We start from the raw sequence: 12,795 nt of genomic DNA on the forward strand, positions 1-12,795 counted from the left end.
GCCATTGAAACCCCTGTGGAGCACAGCTGTACTCTGACACACATGGGGTCACCGTGAGTCTGAATTGACTCGACAGCAACTGCTTAGCCTACTCACAGCTTTATTTTCTGCCTCTCTTCTGGCCCTGACTTTCCCATTTTCTTCACCTCTTTAATCTCTCCCTTGCTGTGATTTCAGCCTGTCGCTGGCATCCAATGGAGCTGAAGCAACGACGCCGCCCAGTCAGAGGTGCCCAAGAGTAGAGGAGTAAAATGAGGTTTATGGAGAAATAGAATGAGGCATCTCAGGGAGGCTCTAACAGAGCGCTACAGGGGTACGCTCCTGGAAGCCTTCCACATCTTTTTAGGAGGTGACAGCTCCGACGAGCTCCCATCCATCAGTTCAACGGCAACGTGTTACTAATACTTACCAGCTGTGCAACCTGTCCTCCCTTTTACAGATGCGGACACTGAAGCGGAATGAATGCTAAGAGGCTCATCTAAGGTCATACCCAGCACAGCAGGGATTAAAATCCACAGACTTTGAATTTCTAGCCCATTGCTTAGCCTGTCAGTCTACCACACATGCAACCTGAATGGACGGCTAGTTGCCTCATTTGATGGAGAGTGGAAATGCCTAATACACTTCCAAAGCACCACTCTGAGAGGCACCAGTGCAGAGAGCATGGACTGTGTATTTAACTCTAAGGCACGTGGGGGAAAAGATCACGTGAAGGAGACACACTCCAGAAGCCGACTTTAAGATCAGGAGTCACACCCTCCTTTAAAGACACAGCAGGCTGAGTGGGTCTTCTGTGCTTTGCTTACATATCAAAGAATCTCCACCACCAACACCAGTTGCCATGGAGCGACTCATGGCGACTCCATGTGTGTCAGAGTACGACTGTGCTCCACAGGGTTTTCAACAGCTGATTTTTAAAATGTAGCTCACCAGGTCTTTCTTCCAAGTTGCCTCTGGGTGGACTTGAACCTCCAACCTTTTGTTTACCAGCCGTTTGTTTACTAACCATTTGCACCACCCAGGGACCACAGAAATCCTCAGGAGAGTCAGAGATAACACTTCGGAACTTCAGCTTAACACACTCATCTCATATAGAGCCCTGTTTCCCAAAATTCCATGCTGTGCAAATGGGAACTATGCCCACTTCCTTGAGGCCAATGCGTTGACATTTCGAAACCCAACTCCTTCTCAGTATGACTAAACAAAGCTATATACACGAAAGTGAATCAAGTGCCATATCTTCTGCAATCCCACACTGCTGAGAAAATGGCAAATAGGCTTCCTTTCTCCTTTAACTGTTTGAGAACGCTGTGAATGAGGGAACATCATAGAATCTTATTTTTGTTTGCTTTTCCATAAGGCAAGTGGGGTTTGCCATGTGTTTTAATTTACACCTTGGCCCAAATAAATATGTCCTGTCTGTAGAGTTAGAGTCCCTGGGTAGTGCAAAAGGTTAACATGCTCGGCTGCTAACCAAAAGATTGGTGGTTCGAGTTCACCCAGAGGTACCTCAGAAGAAAGGCCTGTCGATCTACTTTCAAAAAATCATCCACTGAAATCCCTATGAAGCACAGTTCTACTCTGATACACGTACGGTTGCCAAGAGTCAGAATTGAATCGACAGCAGCTGTTTTTGTTTTTCAATCTGTAGAGTACATGTAAGGCAGACCTTTCATATTCAATAGGTGCTTGCCAGTGGTCAGGGTCCTCAACCCCAGCCCAGAAACTGGGATTGCATGGACAGTTCCAACTGGAATGGAAGTAGCACTCAACAAGCACCAAATTGACGGCACAGATGAGTCCAGAGAGACTTTGTGCACCCCGGCGCCACTTAGTAACCCTCCCGCCACTAAAAGGAGCATCTGAAATACCAGGGGTCTCAAATGCCATGAGGACGTTCATTTCAGATTCTGACAATATTTTAATAGCATCTGAATATGGCTTATTAAATTAGCTCTTGGCTCACACCTACTGAATCAAAAAAGAAAAAAACCACAGCACCTCTTTATTGTCTTATGTAAAGTAATAGTATCTTTGCAATGAACTCTTATGAGATCAGTTGCTTTTAGGCCAGGTTATTGGAAGAACAGGTATCTTGCGATTCTTTTCTTATGGTTCATAAAACTTTTGGAAGCACAAAAATTCTAAACCATAATAATAACATGATCATAAGTAAACATTCAAAGATGATTATGATTAAAAAAAGGGAGAGCCTTATAGTAACTTTTCAGTTACTATAAATCAGAGCATCATAAAATCATAAATCTGGCAATAAATGTGAGAGGGCACATTCAGTCTAAGGTTAGGAGTCAGAATTCCCTAGCGATATCAAACATGTCTACAATTTGTATTTTTTTAAATGTTCCTGTAAACCAGGTATCATGGATTGAATTTTGTCTCCCAAAAATATCTGTCAACTTGGCTAGGTCATGATTCCCAGTATTCTATAATTGTGTAATCTGATGTGATTTCCTTATGTGTGGTAAACTCTATCACTATGATGAGGTTATATTGATAACGTCTGCAAGTTTGGACAGTGTCTTAAGCCAATCTCTTTTGAGATATAAAAGAGAGAAGGGAACAGAGACACAGGGGAACCTCATACCACCAAGAAAGCAGTGCCAGGAGCATAGCTCGTCCTTTGGAACAGAAGTTCCTGTGCTGAGAAGCTCCCAGACCAAGGGAAGATTGATGACACGGACCTTCCTCCAGAGCCGATGGAGAAAGCCTTCCCCTGGAGCTGACGCCCTGAATTTGGACTTGTAGCCTACGGGACCGTGAGAGAATAAATTTATCTTTGTTAAAGCCATCCACTTATGGTATTTCTGTTATAGCAGCACTGGATGACTAAGACACCAGAGGATCATAAACCCGGCAGTAAACTCAAGAGGCCGGCTGTCATGTAAGAGTTGGAGGCAGAATTCTCCAGTGATAATTTTTTTTCTGTAATTTGTATTTTCTAGATGTAATACCTAAATAATTAATTATCCTGAACATATGTGACACATGTTTACATGGGGCATTGTAGCTAAAGTACTCACAGACCTTGCATTATAATACCATTTAAAATGTTTCAAACTTAATATCACTTGTAATTATTTTGTTAACACAACTCACAAAAGTATTCTTTTTCTTCTGATTGCTTTGAGAGCTGCAACCTAATGTTCTAAGAGCTGACTAAAGGCTGCCCCTCCCTGATCTTTTTGTTTCTATTTATAGCTTTTAAATGGATTGCCTTTCCTACATTCTAGAAGGTTCTATACATTTATATATGAGAAAAAGTAAGGTAAAGGAGAATATCAAGTAACTGATGTTGAGGTATTTGCTTTGCTTAGAACTATTTCATATAGAACCCTTGCTATTTGGAATAAAATGGAATACACACACACACACACACACACACACACGAAGTAGATACTGTAATTATTCCCATTTTACAAATGAGAAAACTGAAAACTTACAGGGTTAAGTGAATTGTTTGAGATCACCTTGTTTATAGATGGTAAAGGGGGTTGAACCCTAATTTTGTCTGACACTAGCCAATGCTCTTAACCACTCTCCCATACTGCTCCTCATGTACCGGAAAAAAATCCACAGCCCAATTGTAATTGTCTCTACTAGCAGGGATCTGTGCTATCTCTCATTCATTCATTCCTATATTCATTCATTTAACAAATAGTCGAATCACCTCCTAAATACTACACACTGTGCTAGGCACTTGGGATTTAGCAGTGAACTAGACAGACGTGACCCCAGTTCTCATGGGCAAGACAGACAGGCTCTGCCCAAGCAATCACATAAATAATGGTCTAATGGATATGTGATTCATGGAAGAAGTGTAGAGCTGTGATAGAGTATGAAAGAGCACCCTCAGTGAGTCTGAGGGAGTGGGAAAAACCCTTCTGCAGAAGTGACCTTTAAGCTAAAGAAGATGACCTTCAGATGGAGTAAGGATACAAGCCTGGCTCTTGAATGTTCATAACAAATTGACAGCTTTGCCCTCCTACCCATCCTTAATGCAGCTGCTGTTCATACAGCAACCAGAAATTTCTGGTTGCCCTTCAAGCAACAATGTGGAATAGCTACCAACAGACAATTTGTTATAAATTCAGCCAAAACTTTCTGAAGTTTTCTGAAGCTTGCTTAAGACATTGGATTTTGAAAAAATAATTACTCATCTTAATTCCCCTTCTTTACTCTCCAATCTATCACCATCTTGCTAATTTTTTCTCTTAAATATGTTTCTATCTGTCCTCATTTTTGTACAACTTCTCATTGCCTAATTCAAAGCCTCATTATTTCTCACCAGGATTTTTGCAACTGCCTTCCTGCGTTCAGTCTTGTCAAATAAATTGTCCCCACTGCTGCCTGGCTGATCTCTCTAAAACACAGATTTAACAATGAGATTTCCATTTTTGCTTTGCTAGCTCCTATTCACCAGACTGCGTTAGGCGTCCCTCGTCCATGGCATCTCTGCATACTTCTCTCATTACTTGTAATGTGGCACGTCGTTGTCACTAGCATGGTTGTGGTTATGTCACACAGTCAGGTAGGCAAAGACTTGGAAGATACGCAGACTCCAATAAGATGATTATTTACACGTCTGAAAAGGATCAAAGAAACAAATCCAACTGAGGCAGTGAAAGGAGTCAGTTACATCTTGGTGGGGATTGCAGATTTCAGGGAATGGACAGAAAATCAAGTAATGATATGATTTAAGTCTTGGTACAAGCGCCAATGTCTTTATCCAGTTTTGGAGTATCCATTATATTGACAATAAAGAGACCACATTGTGAAGTCCTATCATCTGATGAGGGTATCTCTAAACCAAAAAACCAAACCCATTGCCATTGAGTTGATTATCAACTGATAGCAATCCCATAGGACAGAGTAGAACTGCCCTATAGAGTTTCCAAGGCTGAAATCTTTATGAAAGCAGACTGCCGCATATTTCTTCTGAGGAGCAGCTGTTGGTTCCAACCGCCGTCCTTTGGGTTAGCAGCTGAGTGCTTAACCAGTGCACCACCAGGACTCCTTTGAGGTGTCTCTAGGTCTTCAAAAAAGCCTCAATAGACTTGACTGGATTGGGTTGACAAAATTATTTCTTTTTTTAAATGATTTATTTTTTTGTTGTTGTTGAGAATATACACATCAGAACATACATCTACACGTACATTTCAGTGACAATGATTACATTCTTTAGTTGTGCAACCTTTCTTACACTCCTTTTCTGAGTTGTTCCTTCCCCATTAACATAAACTCACTGTCCCCTAAGTTTCTTATCTAATCTTTCAAGTTGCTGTTGTCAATTTGATCCCATATAGATAAATCTTAAAAGAGCATAATGCTCAAGGAATACATTCTTTACCAGTCAAGCTAAGCTATTTTTTTGTTGTTGGTGTTTTATTTTTTAATTTTACTGTGCTTTAGGTGAAAGTTTACAGTACAAATTCGTTTCTTATTCAAAAATTTATACACAAATTGTTTTGTGACATTGGTTGCAATCCCTGCAATGTGTTAGCACTCTTCCCCTTTCCCTTTTCACCTCTGGTTCTCCATGTCCATTCGTCCAGTCTTCCTGTCCCTTCCTGCCCTCTCGTCTTTGCTTTTGGGCAGGTGTTGCCCTTTTGGTCTTGGATACTTGATGGAACTAAGTTCCTCACATATGTTATTGTTTGTTTTATAGACCTGTCTAATCTTTGATTGAAAGTAGACTTCAGGAGTGGCTGCAGTTCTGAGTTAGCAGGGTGTCCCGGGGGCAGTAGTCTCGGGGGTTGCTCCAGTCTCTGTCAGACCAGTAAGTCTGATCTTTTTTTGTGAGTTTGAATTTTGTTCTATATTTTTTTCCCTCTCTGACTGGGACCTTCTACTGTGATCCCTGTCAGAGGCGGGTTGCTGGTGTAGGCATTATTTTTCTTCTGGGCTCAGGCTGGTGGAGGCTGTGGTTCATGTGGTCCATTAGTCCTTTGGACTAATATTTTCCTCGTGTCTTTGTTTTTTTTTTTTTTACATTCTCCTTTGTTCCAGACAGGATGAGACCAATAGACGTACCTTAGATGGCCGCTTGCAGACTTTTAAGACCCTAGACGCTACTCACCAAAGTAGGATGTAGAACAGTTTCTTTATGAACCATGTTATGCCAACTGACCTAGATGTCCCCTAAGAGCATGGTCCCCATCCCTCAGCCCCAGTAACTCAGTCCCTCAAGGTGTTTGGCTGTGGCTAGGAAGCTTCTGTGACTTTGCCTTGGTCAAGTTGTGCTGACTTTCCCTATATTATGTCTTATCTTTCCTTTCACCAAAGTTAACATTTATCTACTGTCTAGTGACTTCTCCTCCCCACCCCTCCCCATTCTCGTAACCATCAAAGATTGTTTTTTTGTGTGTGTGTATAAATCTTTTCTTGGATTTTTATAATAGTGGCCTCATATAATATTTATCCTTTTGTGATTGACTTATGTCACTTGGCATAATTCCCTCCAGATTCATCCATGTTGTGAGATATTTCGCAGGTTCATCGTCATTCTTTATCATTGTGTAGTATTGCATCGTGTGTATATACCGTAATTTGCTTATCCATTCAAACAACTTAGCTTGTTTCCATCTTTTTGCTATTGTGAATAATGCTGCAGTGAAAATGAGTATTCATATGTCTGTTCGCGTGATGGCTCTTATTTCTCTAGGATATATACCTAGGAGTGGGATCACTGGATCATATGATATTTCTATTTCTAGCTTTTTAAGGAGGTGCCATATTGTTTTTCAGAATGGTTGTACCATTTTGCATTCCCACCAGCAGCGCATAAGAGTTCCAATCTCCTGGCAGCCTCTTCAACATTTGTTATTTTCTGTTTTTCTGATTCATGCCAGTAATGTCGGGGTGAGATGATATCTCACGGTAGTTTTGATTTGCCTATCTCTAATGACTAGTGATCTTGAGCATTTCCTCACATGTCTGTTAGCCTCCTAAATGTCTTCTTTGGTGAAGTGTCTGTTCATATCCTTTACCCATTTTTTAACTGGGTTATTTGTCTTCTTGTTGAGGTGTTGAAGTATTCTATAGATTTTAAGGATTAGACCCTTGTTGGATGTGTCATAGCCAATTTTTTCCCCCAGTTTGTAGGTTCTATTTTTACTCTTTTGGTGAAGTCTTTTGATGAGCATAAGCATTTAATTTTTAGGGGCTCTGAGTTATCTAGTTTATCTTCTGGTGTTTGTGCATTGTTAGTTATGGTTTGTATTGTATTTATGCCGTGTATTAGGGCCTCCAGCGTCGTCCCTATTTTTTCCTCCATGATCTTTGTTGTTATAGGTTTTCTATTTAGGTCTTTGATAGATTTTGAGTTAGCTTTTACATATGGTGTGGGGCATAGATCCTGTTTCATTTTTTTACAGATGGACATCCAGTTTTGTTAGCACCATTCGTTTAAAAGATTGTCTTTTCCCCATTCAATTGATTTTGGTCCTTTGTCAAAAATCAGCTGTCCCTAGGTAGATGGATTTGTATCTGGGTTCTTGATTCTGTTCCATTGGTCTATGAGTCTGTTGTTGTGTCAGTACCAGGCTGTTTTGACTACTGTGACTGTGTGATAGGTTCTAAGATCAGGTAGTATGAGGCCTCCTACTTTGTTCTTTTTCTTCAATAATGCTTTGCTTATCCAGGGCCTTTTTCATTTCCATGTAAAGTTGGCTATTAGTTCTTCTATCTCGTTAAAGAATGTTGTTGGTATTTGGATCAGGATTTCATTGTATCCATAAATTTCTTTGGGTAGAATTGATATTTTCATAAGCTAACCTATTTCTGGTTTTAAGAATTTTCAGGAGATATTTTTCGTTTAAGTTTTAAAGATTAACTCAATGCAATATTTTCAGGGGTTCATCTAGGCTCTGTGGCTCCAGAAAGACTGGACTCTATGAAAATGAAATTCTGTTCTACATTTTCCCCCTTTTGATCAGGATTCTTCTATAGAATCTTTGATCAAAATGTTCAGTAATGGTAGTCAGGCACCATCTACATGTAGTTATTCTGGTCTCATAGCAGAGGAGGTAGTTGTTCATGGAGGCAATTAGCCACACATCCATTTCCTTCTCTTATTCCTGACTCTTCTTTCTCTGTTGCTCCAGGTGAATAGAGACCAGTTGTTGTGCCTTGGATGGCCACATTTTAAGCATTTTTAAGTGCACATTTCAGTGGCATTAATTATATTTACAATGATGTGCAGCCATCACCATATCTATCTTCAAAATTTTTCATCATCCCAGTCAGAAACTGAACTTGTGAATTTTTAATTTTAATAAATCAAATATTAATTTTTAAGCCTCTGAAGCCTCTTTAAGTACCAGAAAAATTCAAATTGAGAGTTGCAATTATCTTTGATTTATCAACCTTCTCCTTTATGTTTGGAGTGCCTTTAAGGGAAGGGACAAGTCTCACTGAAAGGATCATTTTTCAACAAACATGGGTTCTTTTTGTTTTTTTTTATCAACTGTTTCACCTCTTTCATCAGTTGGGTAACCTGTTTTAGTCCACATTTTATAGAGCAGATTTGGATATTAAGTTGATATTATTTTTGTTGTTTTATTCTAGTGGGCTTTAAGACACAAAGGATCTTGAAGCTAGCTTGCTTTCAATTTGGCCCAGAACTTCTAGGGAAATATTTTCAATTCAGTAAACTATAAATACAATAATTAGTCCTTGAGATAATCATGTAGGAACAGTGTATATCCTGAAGTCTGTAAGTGACATAGAGCCCATGGACATTATTTGGATTTTCTTTGTAAGTTCAGCCCAGTATGCTGGACTGGGCAAGCACTGAGTTCATTTTCCATCTCTCTTAAATGAAATGCCTCAATAGCAATTGTGATTTACACAAATTATATAAGACTTCTTTTATTGTACTTTTTTAAATTGTACTTTAGATGAAGGTTTACAGAATAAACTAGTTTCTCATTTACAAGTTAGTATACATATTGTTTTATGACATTGGTTAACAACCCCACAACATGTCAACACTCTCCCTTCTCGACCTTGGGTTACCTATTACCAGCTTTCTTGTCCCCTCCTGCCTTCTAGTCCTTGTCCCTGAGTTGTTGTGCCCCTTTAGTCTTGTTTTATTTTATGGGCCTGTCTAATCTATGGCTGAAGAGTGAACCTCAGGAGTGACTTCAGTACTGAGCTAAAAGGATGCGCAGGGGCCATATTCTCGGGGTTTCTCCAGTCTCTGTCAGGCCAGTAAGTCTGGTCTTTTTTTGTGAGTTAGAATTTTCTTCTACGTTTTTCTCCAGCTCTGTCGTGGAACTTCTATTGTGATCCCTGTCAGAGCAGTCAGCGGTGGTAGCCAGGTACCATCTAGTTGTGCTGGACTCAGTCTGAAGGAGACTGTGGTAGATGTGGTCCATTAGTCCTTTGGGCTAATCTTTCCCTTGTATCTTTAGTTTTCTTCATTCTCGCTTGCTCCCAAAGGGGTGAGACCAGTGGAGTATCTTAGATGGTCACTCACAGGCTTTTAAGACCCTAGACGCTACTCACCATAGTAGAATGTGGAACATTTTCTTTATAAACTATGTTATGTCAGTTGAGCTAGATGGAGATTATTGTACTTCAGAGGAAGATTTACAAAGCAAATTAGTTTCTCATTAAACAGTTAATAATATATTGTTTTGTGACATTGGTTGCCAACCCCACAGCATGGCAACATTCTCCCCTTCTCGACCTTGGGTTCCCCATTACCAGCTCTCCTGTCCCCTCTTGCCTTCTTGTCCCTGCCCCTGGGCTGGTGTGCCCATTTAGTCCTATTTTGTTTTATGTGCCCGTTTAATCTTTGGCTGAAGGGTGAACCTCAAGAATGACTTCTGTACTGAGTTAAAAGGGTGTCCAGGGCATATACTGTTGGCATTTCTCCAGTCTCTGTCAGGCCAGTAAGTCTGGGTTTTTTTGTGAATTACAATTTTGTTCTACATTTTTCTCTAGCTTTGTCCTGGAACTTCTATTGTGATCCCTATCAGAGCAGTTGGTAGTGGTAACCAGGCACCATCTAGTTGTGCTGGACTCAGTCTGGTAGAGGCTGTGGTACTTGCGGTCCATTAGTCCTTTGGACTAATCTTTCGCTTGTGTCTTTGGTTTTCTTCATTCTCCCTTACTCCAGACTGGGTGGAAGCAGTGGAGTATCTTAGATGGCCACTCATAAGCTTTTAAGACCTCAGACACTACTCACTGAAGTAGGACATAGAACGTTTTCTTTATAAACTATGTTATGTGAGTTGAGCTAGATGTCCCCTGAGACCATGGTCTGCAGGCCTCAGCCTAGTAATTTGGTCCCTCAGGGAGTTTGGATGTGTCTGTGAAGCTTCCATGACCTTGCCTTGGTCACGTTACATAAGATTTAATACTATCAGTGCATTTTGTTATGCATGGAGGCAAAAAGTTGCCGACTAAGAGGTAGAACCTTAAATTGAGACAAGATTGTATTCAAAGACAGGCATCAGGCTTCTTACATCACCTAAATTCAGCAGGGAGGTGGTGAGGCCACTGTATTCCCTAGGACATATTGGGGCTTCTATAAGTAGCCATTCAGGAGTCTCTGGATGGTGCAAAGGGTTAAGCATTCGACTATTAACCAAAAAGTTGGTGTTCGAACCCACCCAGAGGTGCCTCAGAAGACAATCTGCTTCGGAAAGGTCATGGTCTTAAAAACACTATGGAGCACAGTTCTACTCTGCACACATGGGGTCACCATGAGTTGGAATCGACTCTACGGCAACTGGTTTTGTTTTGGCACCAGCCCATTACTCACAGAGGATGAATTCTGAGTTGTTTTTCCAATAGAAATGATACTTTTCCATCGGTTCAGCTGTGCTTTCTTGCCCAATCTCTCCAGGGATCAGAGGCACACATTTATGAGGTTCCTGCTTGATTGAGTCTTCTGGAGTCACAAAGCAAGTGTACACAGCTAACCAACCCACAAGGACATCAGACTCCAGACCTTGGCCAGTTAATGCTAAACAACTGGCAGCAAGGTCACATAAATGCTGGACATGCGACACAATGCACCACAGACAGTGAGGCATGGCTTCAGGAGCCTCTCAGAAACAAGGATCCTCGCCTATCCCAGGCCTTGTGGGCAGGATGTGTGCAGGGGGCCCAGGCAGTTGCTCTGTGGTGAGCACAAGTGGGACAGCTGCGATAAATGGGCCAAAGAGCCACCTCAAAGGCACACTGTGCCCAACTTCAAACAACACGGCCTTGCTGTGGACAGCTGAGGAACAGCAGCAGCAGTAGCAGCAGCAGTAGCAACAAACGGACCGGACCGACTGATCCGGGCCATGGTAGGGAGGAATGGAAGCACCCCCTGTTGTGCAAAGGAGGCAAGGAGGCAGAGCTGCACACAGCTCTGTAAACAGCAGCTGCAACCACCAGCCAAAAGTCATCTTTGCATGTGAACAGCTTGGCTGCCAAATCTGCACGGCCCTGTTTTGCAGTTGATAACCACCGTAGCTATGGAAGTTGTTAAGCTCACTATAAACCAAATCAAACCAAACCTGTTTCCATCGAGTTGATTTTAACTTATAGCGACCCTAGAGGACCGAGTAGAACTGTCCCATACAGTTTCCAAGGAGCACCTGCTGGATTCAAACTGCCAACCTTTTGGTTAACAGCCGTAGTTCTTAACCACTATGCCACCAGGGTTTCCAGGCTAAGTATAGAGCCTGGTTTATATATCCATCTTAAATTCTCCCACTGTGTGACTTCACTTGGCTGCATTCTTGACCTCTTCCTCAAAACCAATGTCTCCAGGGGGAATGGGCATCATAGGTAAAGCCATGTTTATTGCCTGTCTTCCTATCTTATCAATATGGGGGATGGTGGGAGTTTGTAGGAATAAGACACATAGGCACCCCACCACCAAAAGCTTACTTTGATTGAATTTTATTATTTTTCTCTAAATGAGTACCTGCCCTGCATCTTGCTTTTTGCCATGTTATTTATCACATCAACACTGTTTGTCCCCAATACTGAACTAATTGATGTTAGGTGCGGTGCTCACTATTATTTTGAAAGCCCACCTGACAACTTCTCTCAGTTCTTCAAACTTTATTGTTCCCTGGTAAGAACTCCAAGGATACCAATAACTAAAGTTAGGACATACTTCATAGACTGAAGAATTTTGTTTCTAAATTATTCCAACTTTGACCAAACTGGTGATCTTGAGCTGTTCTATAGCAATGTCTCCAAAGTTTAGAGGGTTCATCCATGATGAATTTTCAAGGCAAAATAGACTGGCTCCCTAATATACATAATCTTGATCACTAAGAGTAAATGTTTACCAACTCTTGGTGACCCCTTGTGTATCAGAGAAGAACTGGGCACAATTCTCAATGTCTGACTTTTTGGGACTAGATCACTAGGCCTTTCTTCTGAGGACTGGTACCTCCTATCTTTCGGTTAAAAGCCGAGCTCATTAGCTCTTTGCACCAACCAGAAACTAAGAATAAATGTTTAGGATAGGCTAATACACTAGTTGGTGGATAAGAGCTCGGCTATTAACCAGAAGGTCAGTAGTTTGAATTCACCAGCCGCTCTGTGGGAGAAAGATGTGGCAGTCTGTTTCTGTAAAGATCTACAGCCTTGGAAACCTATGAGGCAGTCCTACGCTGTCCTATAGGGTCACTATGAGTCGGAATCAACTCAATGGCAATGGGTTTGGTTTTTTTTTTAAAATGCACTAACTGCTTAGTGGAAACCCTGGTGGCATAGTGGTTAAGCGCTGTAGCTGCTGACCAAAGGGTCTGCAGTTCA

This window comes from Trichechus manatus, unplaced genomic scaffold (genome assembly GCF_000243295.1).
Source record: "Trichechus manatus latirostris isolate Lorelei unplaced genomic scaffold, TriManLat1.0 scaffold00039, whole genome shotgun sequence".
Lineage (NCBI taxonomy): Eukaryota > Metazoa > Chordata > Mammalia > Sirenia > Trichechidae > Trichechus > Trichechus manatus.